Source organism: Sorghum bicolor, chromosome 7 (assembly GCF_000003195.3).
Source record: "Sorghum bicolor cultivar BTx623 chromosome 7, Sorghum_bicolor_NCBIv3, whole genome shotgun sequence".
NCBI classification, from domain to species: domain Eukaryota; kingdom Viridiplantae; phylum Streptophyta; class Magnoliopsida; order Poales; family Poaceae; genus Sorghum; species Sorghum bicolor.
Window position 1 is genome coordinate 42,644,292 of NC_012876.2, and position 17,156 is coordinate 42,661,447.

Sequence of the window (17,156 nt, forward strand, 5' to 3'; positions counted from 1 at the left end):
CGATGTGGAAGCGGGATCAAATCATACGCTGGAGGATACGGTGTCCGATAAGAATAAGTGTTGACTTTGGGTTTTATCCCAAATTGTTCCCTCATTACTTCAGCAATCTTATCGGCCCAATACGCATCGGCATCTTGCCGATGAGGCGGCTGCGGATCTGGCACTTGGTGGCGAACCTCCACGTGTCTGTTCGGGACGTGACCTGCATGGAACATTGTATTGGTCACCTGTCCTCCAATCTGCGGACTACCAAACTGCTGTCCACCGATTGGCTGTCCTCCGAGTTGCTGTCCAAAATTTATTGGCTGGTTGGGAATCCCCTGACCTTGGAACCCGGGATAGACCTGCCCTTGTTGGAACCCTGTAGTCTGATAACCCTGCTGGGGCGATTGTGGAAAGGCTTGCTGTCCAAGCCATCCATTATTAGCGTTCATCGGCATAGGTGCTGCCGATGATTGGTAATTGGGTACCGTCGTTGAATTGACATACCCCGACTGGGCCATAGGCCTCTGTTGCATCAACATTGACTCTGCCGATGCGTTGGGGATCTGAAACATTGAATCTTGAGGATTCCCAGTGTGAGGCCTTGCAGTAGTAGTTGTGGTATACCGAGGACTCTGGTTCACCGGCGCATTGGGAGGTGCCGATGTCATAGGAGTTTTGCCCCTCATGTCAGTTATTTGTGATGTTCCCGGCGTCAACTCTGGAGGCATACCATAACCCCACCAGTTGGGAGGAAGAGTTAACCCTGACATTGCCGATGCCAACATATCTGTTGTCAGTTTATGCTGCCCAACTGAAATTTGTGGGTTGGTTGCCATCGGCATAGATAGTGCACCAGTAGTCCCCAATGTACTTGGAGGGACGGCAGACTGTGCACTTGCATTCGTCAAGGCAGCCGATGGAGCCGTGACCTCTGGTGCCGTTGGCTGATGATGGGAGGGACCCACATAATCTGGCGGGATTTGTCCTTCCTTGAAAGTTCTTGCCACGGCGTTGAAAACCGTATTAGACAGTACACCAGCTTGGTTGATCAACGCTCGATTGATGGCATTGTCAACCATATCTTGAAGCTTGCCAGGATTGGCGTCAAAGGTGACCTGCCGTGGTGCCGGCAGTGCATCTTTCTGGACCACTTCGCCGCTCCTGTTTATGCTGAAAGACCTCAGGCATTGCTGCTTGAACTCTTCCATGGCTTGGGCAATAGCTTGCTTTTGCTCATCCTTGAGGTTGGCCTCCATCACGGGGATGACGTTCTCTTGATCGAGGTCAGAGATCGACATGTTGATCTTGATCTTGAATCTGTCCCACCGGGCGTGCCAAAAGATGTGTTGATGCAAAACTGATCTGCAAACACAAAGGGCTAATACCCGATTCAAACGTTAAGGCGTGCCAACCGATTTGACCTTGCTATCGGCAAAGGTGATAACTCGAATACTTTAGTCCTGACAACAGCGATGCGCCCGGATGTCACGGCTAAGAGGTACTCACGCGGAACTCGAGAACACGCTGAGCTTAAGTCGACGAATTCCTAAGAACTCGTAATAAAAAGAAAAAAGTATGACGAAGTCGTCGAAAAGTAGATGCTGGAATATGAGTAAAAACGTGTGTTTGATTGATTTCTTGATTGATTATTACAAGGTTCTAGGGTTTATATTTATACCCTGCTCAAAGAGCTACAACCAGACACGATTAGAATTCGAATCCCAAATTACACGGAATCCGTATACAAAACGATGCAAATAACTAAGGAAATAATAAAACTATCCTTCGTGACAAACCGAAACTCCTCCACATGACAACTGGCAGCTTCCGGACTCCTCCTTCGCATCATCGGCAATCCCCTTGCCATAGTCATCGGCAGACCTTTTTATCCAGCCATCGGCACCATATTACTGCCTGTGGACTTAGTCACATTCAACCTCTCCCTCATCGGCAACCATCCTCATCAGCAACCCGCATCGTACTGCCACCCTATCCTGCCATCCTAGACACGTGCCCAAAAATGGTGTCAACACATGCCCCCAGTTTCGGAGTATAAAACTATTAATGCTCCGAAATTCTCTGCAGTAATGATGCCTTCTCCGCAATTAATGCTCCTAATCTGGTAACCGACAACCTCAATCTGGACAACTCTGATCCTAATCCTCCGCAGATTCCTCGAAATCCCCAACTTCCTAAACGGGCATCTTTCTTGGTCGTACATCGGCAACAATACCGTTACAAAGATCTGCCGATGCTCTGACCAGGATATTCGCAAAAACGGTTACCTCCCCTCTATCCGCCCATCGGCAAGATGACCGTTATAGAATATCGCCGATGGACCGACCAGGAGATCTCGCACAGTAAAATATCTTCAGACAATGACCGCTTCGCGTCAAATCACCTGCACAATCCCTGGATTACCGTGCGAACAGTTACCATATCCACCTGAGTACCCTCGGGCTTCTCGGATGCGGCAAATAGATAAGTCAGATTTGCCCTTGCCCATCTTGTCCTATAAATAGTTCCTTCTTGGGTACTCCTCCCCCATTACACCATTCTACTATCCAACTTTGCTTTTCCAGCGGCGGCGCCATTTACAACCTTCAAGATCTCCGACAAGCACTCCTCTTCATCAACTCCGGTGCCCTCCAACGTCCTCTTCACGACAAGATGGCCATTGGCTTCGTCGTCCCTGAGGTCAGACTTCCATCTCATCTTCTGTGTATATTCCTATTCATCCGCGATTCATCTTACTGAATATTCCCCTTTTTCCTTTTTCTTTGTATTTTTATTCCCCCAAAATCACTAGGAGTTGTCCAATAAAATTGTCATCCCCACCGATCAACCACACCTTCAATGTCTCGGTCCTCTAGGGGATTCAGATCCAACCAATCTTATCAACGCAGAAACCAATAGAATCCCCTTTAGGGCTGAAAACTTTTCTGTAGATCTATGGAAAGACACTTTTCGTTCTTGGCCTAGCCCTACCGTAGGGTGGAAAGACTGGTTCTTGAGGGTCAGCAATTCTTATGAAGTCCAGTGGGGTGAAAGGAAGCTAGCTCAATGCATTAGGCTATCCATTGCCGATATGCACAGGAACGAGTCACTGCTGATAGCTGCATCCTACTTTTGGTCAGACACTCTTAATGCTTTTGTTTTTGGCCACGGCCCTGCTTCTCCTACCCTTGCCGATGTAGCCATGCTCACTGGGCTAGATATATCTTCTGCCGATAGCACCCACTTTTTTGATACTGCCCCCAGTGCCAAAGTGGAGACTCGCGCTATCGGCGGTTGGTCAGGGTACATCCAGAAGTAACGCGGGGGAGGGCCTGTCACCATAAAGGAGCAAACCACCTTTCTGAACATGTGGCTGGACAAGTTTGTATTCTGTGGTCGATCGGCAGGACCGACTTCTGTCTATCTATTGGCAGCAGAAAGATTGGCTAGCGGTGGCCAATTTCGTCTCGGCCGATATTTGCTCAGCGCTGTTTACCACCTTCTTCATCAGGTAGCCCAGAAACTCCTGCTTGGCCAATCCATCGGCAACTTGGGAGGCCCCTGGTGGTTTATTAATATGTGGCTCAATCTGCACCCGGTTCAGGGAACAATCCGGATCAGATCGGCCGATTCTTCGAGACTCTGTATGAGGGATTGGCCAGAGATGAACGACCATGGTTGGCCTATGATGACCCAGATAGCATGCTCCCTCTAACCTTCAATCCATTTGACGAAGCTCTTGACAGGGATAATGAGGTGATGATGGCAATTATGACTCCCAGAGCCATACCAGTGAACTTCTTCGGTAGCACAAAAATCTCTCCCCAAACCTATGAATTTTACAATCCATCGGCATTAGCTCGCCAGCTAGCTTTTGGCCAGTTGCCGATTGCACTTCCTTATGCCGATGTGATAAAGCCCAGAGAACCCATCACCAACCTTCTCGAGTGGACTCGAGTAGCCCAGCTACCACCAAATGCCGATACAGATGTAGATCTGTCAGAATGGGTTCCAGCTGCCTTTATCACTTAGGCATACAAGCTATGGTGGGCAGAATGGAAAGAGAATCTATTCTGCAGATCGGCCCTCTCATACCACGGCATGATCGACCCCGAATACGAAGTCCCTGATGACACTGTAAGTATTTTAAACCGATGTCTCATTTTCCAATACTATTTCCATCGGTAACTTACCCCTGTATTCCTTTTGCAGGTTGACAACACCCCCCCATCGGTTAGCAGGAGTGGCAAGCCGATCGACTTGTTCCCCTCAGGCCCGATCTCCTCAATCGGCCACAATGCTCCCACTCTGGCTTTCATCGTGCGTCGGGGTGCGCGCCTCAAGAAAGTTACCACCAGGAAAACTCAGACATCGCCAACGGTAACTGCTTCCACTCTGGCGCAAGCTTTCAAGGCAATTTGTCAAACCCTTTTCATTTATGCTGACTATCTTTGTATCGGCTATCTGTGCTCATAAACTCCTTTTTGTTGTTGCAGCAAACTGGTGCATCGGCAAAAGCCAAACGCCAAGGTACCGATGCCCCCAGTCTAGCCAGCCAAAGAGGAAGGGCACCCAAGGTGCTAAGGCTGGAACAAAGCGCCAGAAAGTGGCAACTCCCCCTCCTCCTCCAGTGTCTCCAATCCCGGTGGAATCTTCCCCTTCTTCTCCAGAAGTCCAGACACAGCAAGCACCATCTCCCCAACCAATGCAGGAAGCACCACAGATGGAAGAACCCCAGCAGGAAGAACCTCAAACAGAAGGTACATCAGCTGACGTGGGTGAACAAACAACTGGCCCGGCAGGTCCAGTTATATCATCGGCGGTTTCCCCGATTCAGACAACTGTTGTTCCTCCTCCGGGTAACATATTTCAACAATACTTCCGCCGATAAACTTATTCTCATTTAGTCTCATAACCCTTCCTGTCTTCTTTCAGTCGATATCGTTCCATCGGCAACATTTGCCGATCAACCTGTAGCTCCATCGGTATCTTTGAGTCAAAGGCAAGAAATTGCCTTGAAACAAGTAAGTCATCCAATTTTTCCACCAGTATCGTCTGCCGAAGCTTTGACCATAAAAATGACTTATTTCATTCTCATTTTCAGGAACAAGATTCTCCCGATAGCTTATTCTCCTTCGCCATTGATATCTTCGAAGAAGAAGGTGAGGAAGCAAGCTCCTCTCGGGCAATTGGGACTGTATCGGCAGAAGCCAGGGCTAAGCTGGAGGAGCTATCGGCCATACTTCATCAAGACACAGCTCAACTGGTCAACGATTCTGACCCAGCCAAGGCCCTGTTCAAAACCCTTAGAGGCCAAATTCCTGCCGATGCTGAAGAAACCCTCTTCCATGCTACACACCTAGAAAGCCGCCAGCTACAGTACCAGAGAGCCACTCGACGCCTCGCCGATAGAGCCGCTCGAATCCAGCTTTCTGAGGAGATGATGAAAGAAAAACTCTTAGCCGATGAGAAACATAAGAACATCGGCACCTTAAAGTCCTCAGGTGATGCACTGAAGCAGAAAGTTTCTGATCTATCGGCAAAAAGAGAAGCTCTACTGGCAGAACTCAAGCAAGTAGAGGATGCTCTGTCCCAAGCCCAGCAAGAAGAGAGTCAACTGCCGGAGACGATCAAGCACCTTGAACAAGAACGAAACGTCCACGGTCGCAAAGCGCTGCAGTTGAAGAGGAAGCTGAAGCCGATAGAAGGTTCTGCCGATGATGATATCAAAGAGATAGAGACAGCCAATCAGATCCGGCTGCGCGCCATATCAGCAATCCAAGCGCTGCTGAACATCTGAAGCTTTCATCGGCAACACACCTTTGTTTTCCCGCTTTTAGCTTTTAGTCTAGCCGATAAGACTGTTATCGACATCTTTTGAAACATTAAGTCTGCCCCCAAACATTTAAATCCAGCCGATAGGAGTGTTATCGGCACTTAAACTTTTATGCATCGACCCATATGCTGGGGTAGTACTTCTTTAAATATTTGCCATTTAATGCTCTGGGAAATTCAACTCCTTCGAGAGTTTCTAGAATATAGGCATTACCAGGAGCCGAGTGTTTTATCCGATAAGGACCTTCCCAATTAGGAGACCACTTCCCAAACTTCGAACTTTTCGTCCCGACTGGCAAAATCAACTTCCATACCAAATCCCCATCGGCAAACTCCTTAGCCTTTACTTTCTTATCATACCATCTAGCAACTCTCTTCTTATTTTCTTCTATACTCATTAAAGCCTTTAACCGATGCCCTGCTAAATCATCTAACTCATCGGTCATCAAAGTGGCATAATCATCGGCAGCCAATTGATCTTGAAAAGATAATCGCCTAGATCCAGCCTTAATCTCCCAAGGCAACACTGCATCATGTCCATACACCAATTGATAGGGTGACACCTTGGTTGATCCATGACAAGCCATCCGATAAGACCATAGTGCTTCATTTAACAATGTATGCCACTGTCTAGGATTTTCTTCAATCTTTCGTTTAATAAGCTTGATAATTCCTTTGTTAGACGCTTCGGCCTGCCCATTGGCTTGAGCATAGTAAGGAGAAGAATTCAACACTTTAATTCCCATACCGATTGCGAATTCATCGAACTCCCCTGACGTGAACATGGTGCCCTGATCGGTAGTAATCGTTTGGGGAATCCCAAATCGGTAAATAATATGCTCCTTCACAAAATCAATCATATTGGCCGATGTGACTTTCTTCAAAGGAATAGCTTCGACCCACTTAGTGAAATAGTCAGTGGCAACTAGAATGAACTTATGCCCTTTGCTAGATGGTGGATAAATCTGGCCGATCAGATCGATGGCCCATCCCCGGAACAGCCAAGGTTTTATTATAGGATTCATAGCCGATGCAGGTGCTCTCTGGATATTACCGAACTTTTGACAACTTTGACATCCCTTGAAATATTTAAAACAATCTTCAAGTATGGTTGGCCAAAAATATTCATTCCTTCGAATCATCCACTTCATCTTAAAAGCCGACTGATGCGCTCCACACACTCCTTCATGGATTTCCCCCATCAAACTTCTGGCTTCATCATCACCCAAGCATCGGAGAAGAATTCCGTCGACAGTTCGATAATACAATTCATTTTCATGGAGCACATACTTGGTTGCCTGAAATCGAACCCGTCTTTCAACTTTTTTGGATGGATCTTTTAGATAATCAACAATTTCTTTCCTCCAATCACCGGCACCGACTGCCGATGTCGCATTAATCATTGGCTGATATCCCGAGGCATGCTGAGCTAACCGATTAGCGTCTTCATTATACAATCGGGGAACATGCTCCAATCGGAAGTCCTTGAATTCCTTTAACAGTTGCATACTTCTCTCGAAATAGGTTATGAGAACTTCACTTCGGCATTCATAGCTTCCGGCCAATTGATTTATAACCAACATAGAATCCCCGAATATTTCAACAGCATCAGCACGAACTTCTCTTAACAACTCCAATCCCTTGATCAGAGCTTGATACTCAGCCTGATTATTTGTTGATGTAGCAACAATCGGCAAGGAAAACTCATACTTCCTCCCCTTAGGAGAAACTAATACAATGCCGATTCCTGCCCCCCGGTCACAGGTAGATCCATCAAAGAAGAGCGTCCAGGGTGCAATTTCCAAGGTTTCCACTAGACCGCAATGCTGCGTCACAAAATCGGCCATAACCTGCCCTTTGACTGCCTTAGCCGATTCGTAACGCAAATCGAGCTCCGACAGCGCCAAAATCCATTTACCGATCCTACCACCCATAATCGGCATAGATAGCATGTATCGGACCACGTCATCTTTGCAAACAACAGCACATTCGGCCGACAACAGGTAATGTCTCAGCTTGATACATGAAAAATATAAGCATAAGCACAGTTTCTCAATGGCCGAATACCTGGTTTCAGCATCAATCAACCTCCTACTCAAATAATAAATTACCCTCTCTTTCCCTTCAAATTCTTGAACTAAAGCTGAACCGATAACCGATCCATCGGTAGATAAATACAATTTGAAGGGCTTCCCTTGTTGAGGTGGAACTAAAACTGGAGGATTTACTAGATACTTCTTGATTTCATCCAGAGCCAACTGCTGTTCTTCTCCCCAAACAAACTCTTGATCGGCTTTCAATTTAAGAAGAGGACTGAACGCACGAATCCTCCCAGATAAATTCGATATAAATCTTCTGATAAAATTTACCTTGCCGATCAAGGATTGGAGCTCGGTTTTATTGGTAGGGGCCACTATTTTATTGATGGCATCAATAGATCTTCGACTAATTTCAATACCTCTCTGATGTACCATGAAACCAAGAAACTGCCCTGCCGATACGCCAAATGCACACTTGTTGGGATTCATCTTCAATCCATGCTTCCTTGTGCACTCCAACACTTTTCGTAAATCAGCAAGATGCTTTGAGAAATCTCCAGACTTAACCACCACATCATCAATATAAATCTCTACGAGCTTGCCGATGAACTCATGAAATATAAAATTCATAGCCCTTTGATAAGTAGCACCAGCATTCTTTAGCCCAAAAGTCATGACTATCCATTCAAATAGTCCAACATGACCAGGACACCTGAATGCGGTTTTTGGAATATCCTCCTCTGCCATGAATATTTGATTTTAACCTGCATTACCATCCATGAAGCTGATGACCCGATGGCCAGCCGCAGCATCAACCAGTAGATCGGCGACAGGCATTGGGTATCCATCCATCGGTGTAGCTTTATTGAGATTCCTGAAATCAATGCACACCCGAAGCTTCCCGTTCTTCTTGTAAACCAGAACAACATTGGAAATCCATTCGGCATACCGACACTGCCGAATAAACTTAGCTTCAATAAGTTTAGTGATTTCGGCCTTAATATCAGGTAGAATGTTAGGATTACATCGACGGGCTGGTTGCTGATGTGGCCGAAATCCAGACTTGATGGGTAACCGATGTTCGACAATTGATCGGTCTAAACCAGGCATCTCTGTATAATCCCAAGCAAAGCAATCTTTATATTCCTTTAACAAACTAGTCAATTGTCGCTTACACTCAGGATCTAATTTAGCACTAATAAAAGTAGGCCTAGGCTTATCAACACTACCTATATCTACTTCTACCAAATCATCGGCCGATGTGAATCCCTGGCCTAATTTTCCATCATCGGCGAATCTATCCATTAAAAACCGTCGTCAGAACCGACTGCTTGGATCGGTGGAATCTCATAATCGGCAACTTTGAGAAAATCTTTCTCCCAAACTTCTCCTGAAATGCACCTAGTCCTTTCATAAGTATCCGCTTCTGCCGATGCGATAACATAAGAAGAATCCCCTGGGACGATCTCAATCTTGTCACCTACCCACTGAACCAAGCACTGATGCATTGTAGATGGGACACAACAATTGGCATGAATCCAATCTCTCCCCAATAATAGATTGTAGGCACCTTTTCCGCTGATCACGAAAAAAGTTGTCGGCAAGGTTTTGCTGCCGATGGTCAACTCTGCACATATCGCCCCCTTGACTGGAGACACGTTTCCTTCAAAGTCTTTGAGCATCATATCGGTCTTGGTCAAATCTTGATCCCCTTTCCCAAGCTTCCGATATACTGCATACGGCATAATATTAATAGCAGCTCCACCATCAACTAGGATCTTAGTCATTGGCTGCCCATCAACCCTTCCTTTGAGGAACAAAGCTTTAAGATGCTGCCTCTCGTCATCGGCAGGTTTCTCAAAGATAGCCATCATCGGATCCAGAGCCAACTGAGCTATCTGATCAGAAAATTCCAAGTCATCGTCACTGGCTGGTGCAAGAAACTCCATCGGCAACATGAAGACCATGTTGACGCCCGCCGATGGACCTTCCCTCTTAGTGTCTGACGGCTGCCGACTTCCAGAGTTCTCTCCCTTGTTTAGCTCCTCTTGCCTTTCTCGTTGCAATCTCCTTTTCTGTGTCTTGGTTAATCCTCGAGGGCACCATGGAGGAAGTGGCCTTTGCCTTGCCGTCGGGCATCGGTTCTCCCTTGACTCCATGCGATGCGTGTTAGCGTCCCTGCAAAATATGAATTCATCGGGAACCCGCGCATCAGCCATTCCTTCAAGCTCCTCTTGGTTCCTGGGAAAATACTGGACACGGTCACTAAGTCTGTCGTGCCCACTGAACCTGCCCCCCAGCCGGTCATGAACTGACACCCTTCCTCTGATCGGCCCATTAGCTCGCCGTTCATCATCATGATAACGCCGATCGTTCCTATCGTACCGATCATAACCGTTGCATTCAGGGCAGTCTCTGATAGTAGGAAGCTTGATATTTTCCTCCCAACAATGGATGAAGAATGGGCAATTCCAATGATCCCTGTGCCGATTCCACTCCTGTCGGCGTCTTTCTTCTCCCCGTTGATAATCTTCCTGCTGGCGCCGATACCGATCTTCCCGTTGTTGCCATTTTTCTCGAGGTCTCCTATGAGTTATGACGATACCAGATCGAGGAAGCCTTCCTGAGCTAGTTCCTTCCTGGACCAAGCCCTTACTTCTTGCATCGGCAGTAGTAACTTGATGTTGAGGATCTACTGATGCATTCTTCTCAGCTGTCTCCGACGTTAAGACCTTAGCCTTCCCCTTAGCATCCAACATGTTTGTCGGGAAAGGATGTTGGTCTATCTTCATCGGCTTCTGGGCTTTGGAACTGTCAAATTTGATTCTCCCTGACTCTATAGCCGATTGCAGCTGCTGTCTGAATACTTTGCACTCGTTGGTGTCATGTGATGTTGCATTATGCCACTTGCAATATCTCATCTTCTTCAACTCTTCTGCCGATGGGATCACATGGTTAGGTGACAGTTTGATTTGACCTTCCTGCAGTAGAAAGTCAAATATCCTATCGGCCTTGGCGGTGTCAAAGGCAAACTTCTCTGGTTCCTTCTGCCCAAAAGGACAAGACATCGGCTTCTTGTTTTTTACCCACTCTGCCAAACCGATTACTGGTTCCTCATCGGAATCTGAGTTTGTTGCTTCATCAACAAATGACACTTTCTTATTCCATGCCCTCTTAGGCTCGAAAGGCTTGATGTCTTGATCAGATATCCTCTGCACCAAATGACTTAAACTTTCGAACTCCTGAGAGGCATACTTATCCCTGATATGTGGCAACAAACCCTGGAACGCCAAATCGGCTAGCTGCCGATCATCCAGAACCAGGCTATAGCATTTATTCTTGACCTCTCGTATCCTCTGCACAAATCCCTCAACCGACTCATCATTACGTTGCCTCAACTTGACCAAGTCAGTGATCTTCTTCTCATGAACCCCCGAGAAGAAGTATTTGTGGAATTGCTTCTCTAGATCGGCCCAAGTAATTACTGAGTTGGGACGTAATGATATGAACCAAGTAAAGGCCGATCCAGACAATGATGATGAAAATAGACGAACCCTCAATTCGTCCCTGTTACCAGCCTCTCCACATTGAATAATGAACCTGTTGACATGCTCCATGGTTGACGTGTCGTCCTGTCCGGAAAACTTTGTAAAATCCGGTACCTTGTACCGATGTGGAAGCGGGATCAAATCATACGCTGGAGGATACGGTGTCCGATAAGAATAAGTGTTGACTTTGGGTTTTATCCCAAATTGTTCCCTCATTACTTCAGCAATCTTATCGGCCCAATACGCATCGGCATCTTGCCGATGAGGCGGCTGCGGATCTGGCACTTGGTGGCGAACCTCCACGTGTCTGTTCGGGACGTGACCTGCATGGAACATTGTATTGGTCACCTGTCCTCCAATCTGCGGACTACCAAACTGCTGTCCACCGATTGGCTGTCCTCCGAGTTGCTGTCCAAAATTTATTGGCTGGTTGGGAATCCCCTGACCTTGGAACCCGGGATAGACCTGCCCTTGTTGGAACCCTGTAGTCTGATAACCCTGCTGGGGCGATTGTGGAAAGGCTTGCTGTCCAAGCCATCCATTATTAGCGTTCATCGGCATAGGTGCTGCCGATGATTGGTAATTGGGTACCGTCGTTGAATTGACATACCCCGACTGGGCCATAGGCCTCTGTTGCATCAACATTGACTCTGCCGATGCGTTGGGGATCTGAAACATTGAATCTTGAGGATTCCCAGTGTGAGGCCTTGCAGTAGTAGTTGTGGTATACCGAGGACTCTGGTTCACCGGCGCATTGGGAGGTGCCGATGTCATAGGAGTTTTGCCCCTCATGTCAGTTATTTGTGATGTTCCCGGCGTCAACTCTGGAGGCATACCATAACCCCACCAGTTGGGAGGAAGAGTTAACCCTGACATTGCCGATGCCAACATATCTGTTGTCAGTTTATGCTGCCCAACTGAAATTTGTGGGTTGGTTGCCATCGGCATAGATAGTGCACCAGTAGTCCCCAATGTACTTGGAGGGACGGCAGACTGTGCACTTGCATTCGTCAAGGCAGCCGATGGAGCCGTGACCTCTGGTGCCGTTGGCTGATGATGGGAGGGACCCACATAATCTGGCGGGATTTGTCCTTCCTTGAAAGTTCTTGCCACGGCGTTGAAAACCGTATTAGACAGTACACCAGCTTGGTTGATCAACGCTCGATTGATGGCATTGTCAACCATATCTTGAAGCTTGCCAGGATTGGCGTCAAAGGTGACCTGCCGTGGTGCCGGCAGTGCATCTTTCTGGACCACTTCGCCGCTCCTGTTTATGCTGAAAGACCTCAGGCATTGCTGCTTGAACTCTTCCATGGCTTGGGCAATAGCTTGCTTTTGCTCATCCTTGAGGTTGGCCTCCATCACGGGGATGACGTTCTCTTGATCGAGGTCAGAGATCGACATGTTGATCTTGATCTTGAATCTGTCCCACCGGGCGTGCCAAAAGATGTGTTGATGCAAAACTGATCTGCAAACACAAAGGGCTAATACCCGATTCAAACGTTAAGGCGTGCCAACCGATTTGACCTTGCTATCGGCAAAGGTGATAACTCGAATACTTTAGTCCTGACAACAGCGATGCGCCCGGATGTCACGGCTAAGAGGTACTCACGCGGAACTCGAGAACACGCTGAGCTTAAGTCGACGAATTCCTAAGAACTCGTAATAAAAAGAAAAAAGTATGACGAAGTCGTCGAAAAGTAGATGCTGGAATATGAGTAAAAACGTGTGTTTGATTGATTTCTTGATTGATTATTACAAGGTTCTAGGGTTTATATTTATACCCTGCTCAAAGAGCTACAACCAGACACGATTAGAATTCGAATCCCAAATTACACGGAATCCGTATACAAAACGATGCAAATAACTAAGGAAATAATAAAACTATCCTTCGTGACAAACCGAAACTCCTCCACATGACAACTGGCAGCTTCCGGACTCCTCCTTCGCATCATCGGCAATCCCCTTGCCATCGTCATCGGCAGACCTTTTTATCCAGCCATCGACACCATATTACTGCCTGTGGACTTAGTCACATTCAACCTCTCCCTCATCGGCAACCATCCTCATCAGCAACCCGCATCGTACTGCCACCCTATCCTGCCATCCTAGACACGTGCCCAAAAATGGTGTCAACAATAGGCAAGGGTTGCAACTCTCCAGCGGATTTGAGATGAACAACTTTGACCTTTCGACAGGTATCGCATTGGGCCATAGCGGGCTATCTCTATCTTCATTTTCGTCCACCAAAACCTTTGCTTTAGGTCCTGATACATTTTATTGCTCCCTGGATGAATAGAATATCTAGTAGTATGAGCTTCATCCAGGATTTGCTGACATAGCTCAGGTACCTTTGGAACCACTAACCGGTTTTTGAACCAAATTACTCCTGCATCATCCACCTTAAAGTCTGTGGGTGCTCTATTAGAGATTTTCTCTTTCAGATATTTCATGCCTTTGTCTTCTTTTTGTGCCTCTATGATTTGAGCTTCGAGATTAAAATCAATCTTTAGATTGGCAAGGCTTCCTTGGGAAATCATTTCTATCCCCAAGTTCTCTAGCTCTTGGCACAGAGTTATGTCTTTAGGCGTCACTGTTAAGCAATTACAGTGAGCCTTACGACTGAGGGCATTAGCTACTATATTTGCCTTGCCAGGGTGATAGTGCACCTCAAAGTCGTAATCTTTAATCAACTCTAGCCACCTTCGCTGGCGCATATTCAATTCAGCATGAGAGAAGATATACTTCAAGCTCTTGTGATCTGTGTATAGATGACAAGTGCTTCCCAACAGGTAATGGCGCCAGATCTTTAATGCATGTACTACGGCGGCCAGTTCAAGATCATGGGTCGAGTAATTCTCTTCATGTGGTTTAAGCTGTCTGGAAGCATATGCAATTACTCGACCCTCCTGCATTAGCACACAGCCTATCCCTATTCCTAATGCGTCACAATACACATCAAAGGGTTTTTCAATATCTGGCTGGGCTAAGACAGGTGCAGTTGTCAACAATCTTTTCAGAGTCTGGAAGGCTTGCTCACATTCAGGTGACCAAACAAATTTTGTTAGATTCTTGAGCAAGGTCGTGATTGGTTTAGCGACTCTTGAAAAGTCCGTGATAAAGCGACGGTAATATCCCGCCATACCTAGAAAACTACGGACCTCATGTATCGTAGTCGGGGGCTTCCAATTCAACATATCTTCTACTTTACCTGGGTCTACAGCGACTCCCTCCGCTGATAATACATGCCCCAGGAAATGGACTTTGTCCAGCCAGAACTCACATTTGCTGAACTTGGCATATAGCTGATGTTCCCTGAGGCGGGTCAGCACAATTCTCAGATGTTCAGCATGTTCTTTCTTAGTTTTGGAATAGATCAGAATGTCATCAATGAAGATGACCACGAATTTGTCCAGCTCTGGCATGAAGACAGAGTTCATCAAGTACATGAAATGGGCCGGTGCATTGGTCAACCCAAAAGACATCACCAAGTATTCATACAGCCCATAACGGGTTGTAAAAGCCGTTTTGGGTACATCATCTGGCCTAATTTTAATTTGGTGGTACCCTGATCTCAAATCAATTTTTGAGAACACTTTGGCCCCGGCTAGCTGGTCAAATAGTAAGTCAATACGGGGCAATGTGTACTTGTTCTTAATCGTCACCTCATTCAGGGGACGATAATCGACACACAGCCTTAATGTTTGATCTTTCTTTTTCACAAATAAGGCTGGGCAACCCCATGGAGAGGAACTGGGCTGAATAAAACCTTTTTGCATCAACTCTTGTAGTTGGGTTTTTAATTCGGCCAGTTCTTTTGGTGCCATTCGGTAGGCCCTTCGAGATATTGGGGCTGTCCCTGGTTTCAACTCTATACTAAACGGGACATCCCGGTCCGGTGGCAGCCTGGTAGGTCTTCAGGAAATACATCCGGAAAATCCCGAACCACCGGGATATTTTTAACTGCAGCCACCTTAGTGGCATGAACCTGCCCAATTGCCCGTTTGGGAGTAACTAACTGGATTAGAAGGTAAGAATTCTCATTGGGCAATGGGATTTTAATGGTTCGATGCAAGGTATCTAGCACAACCCCTCGTTGTGCCATCCAGTTCATGCCTAGTATGACATCAATCTCCTGGTCTTTAAGAACAATCATACTAGTGGGAAAACTATACCCACCAAATTCAATGGGTATCTGGGGAACCATTTCTTTAGAACTCAGCCGTCCTCCTGGCGACTGTATATAAAAATGATCTTGTGTTTCCCCAATGGGTATGCCATGCTTTATCACAAAGGTGCGGTTGATGAATGTATGAGATGCACCAGAATCGAAAAGCATTAAAGCAGGATGTTTCGCAACAGGAAACGTACCCATCATCACCGGTTCTCCTTCCAGTATCGTTTCCACCTCTGTATGGAAGACTTGTCCTACTTTCTTTGCGGGTTTACCCCTTTGCACATTTTGCCCTTTCTGAGCCCTAGTCCTGAATTGGCTTGGTTGGGGTTGGCCCATGGGTGGCCTTTGGAAAGTAGGGTTAGTTTGGCGGGGGTAGGGGCATTCTTTGGAAAAATGCCCAGGCTTACCACAATTGAAAGAAGGATAATTGTGGTTGGGCGGAGCAGTAGGGCGAACACCTGGGGCGTTCGGCTGGCGTGGTGCAGTGGCGATGGCAGTAGGTCGAGGATATACCTGCTGCCCTGGTCTATATTGTGGAGGGGAAAAAGGACCACGATAAGGTGACGGCGCTGGAAAGCGTCCGTGGCCCTGTGGATGATAAATGATTCTCTGGCGCTTTTGACCGCGACCAGAGAAGGAGGAAGAAGCAGCCTTCTTCTTGGCTTCTTTGTGCTTTCTATTCTTTTCTTCTGAGGCGATGGCAATATTTACCGCCTCGTAGAAGGTAGCATTTTGACAGGTGGTCATCATGGTCTGAAGTTTGGTATTGAGACCACGCATGAAGTAGGCCTTCTTCTTTCGATCCGTGTTCACATGGTCTATGGCATATTGAGAAAAATGATTAAATTTTGCCACGTACTCCATGACACTTTTATCGCCTTGCTGCAAGGCGAGAAATTCTTCGGCCTTCATGGCCATAAGCCCCTTAGGGATGTAATGGGCGCGGAATGCGTCCTTAAACTCTGTCCAGGTAACCTGGTGTCCTAGAGCTTGGATAGCTAGAAAATTCTCCCACCAGGCACCCGCAGCTCCCCGAAGCTGCTGAGCTGCGAACAGGGGCTTCTGAGTTTCCGAACACTGGATCAGACTGAACTTGTGCTCCATCGTTCTGAGCCAGTCATCAGCTTCTAGAGGCTCATCAGCCTTAGTGAATACCGGGGGTCTTGTCTCGGTAAATTCCACGTATCGAGTTTCTTCGTCCCCATTGTGTAGTGCTCTGAAGTTTGGGGCGGGGTGTGGTTGACGTTGTGCTAACTCGCGCAACAAGCGAGCGTTGTCGGTAGTGGCACTCAAAAGAACAGCAATGACATCAGCCAGGGAAGGTGGAGCAGGTGGAGGGTTGGGGATGTCCTCCCCTCCCTGAGATGTCCCGGCTCCATCAGATCCTCGTGTACGCATCGGCATCTGCTATAAGAGTCATATGTATTTGTTACCACATGGAATTCATAACTTAGAACATAACTTACATATTTCCATTTATTTATCAAACATCAGTTCAACACACTGGAAACAAACGAGTACAACTTCTTAAACTGAAAGAAAACTTTATACTACAGACCCGACCCCACTACGGTA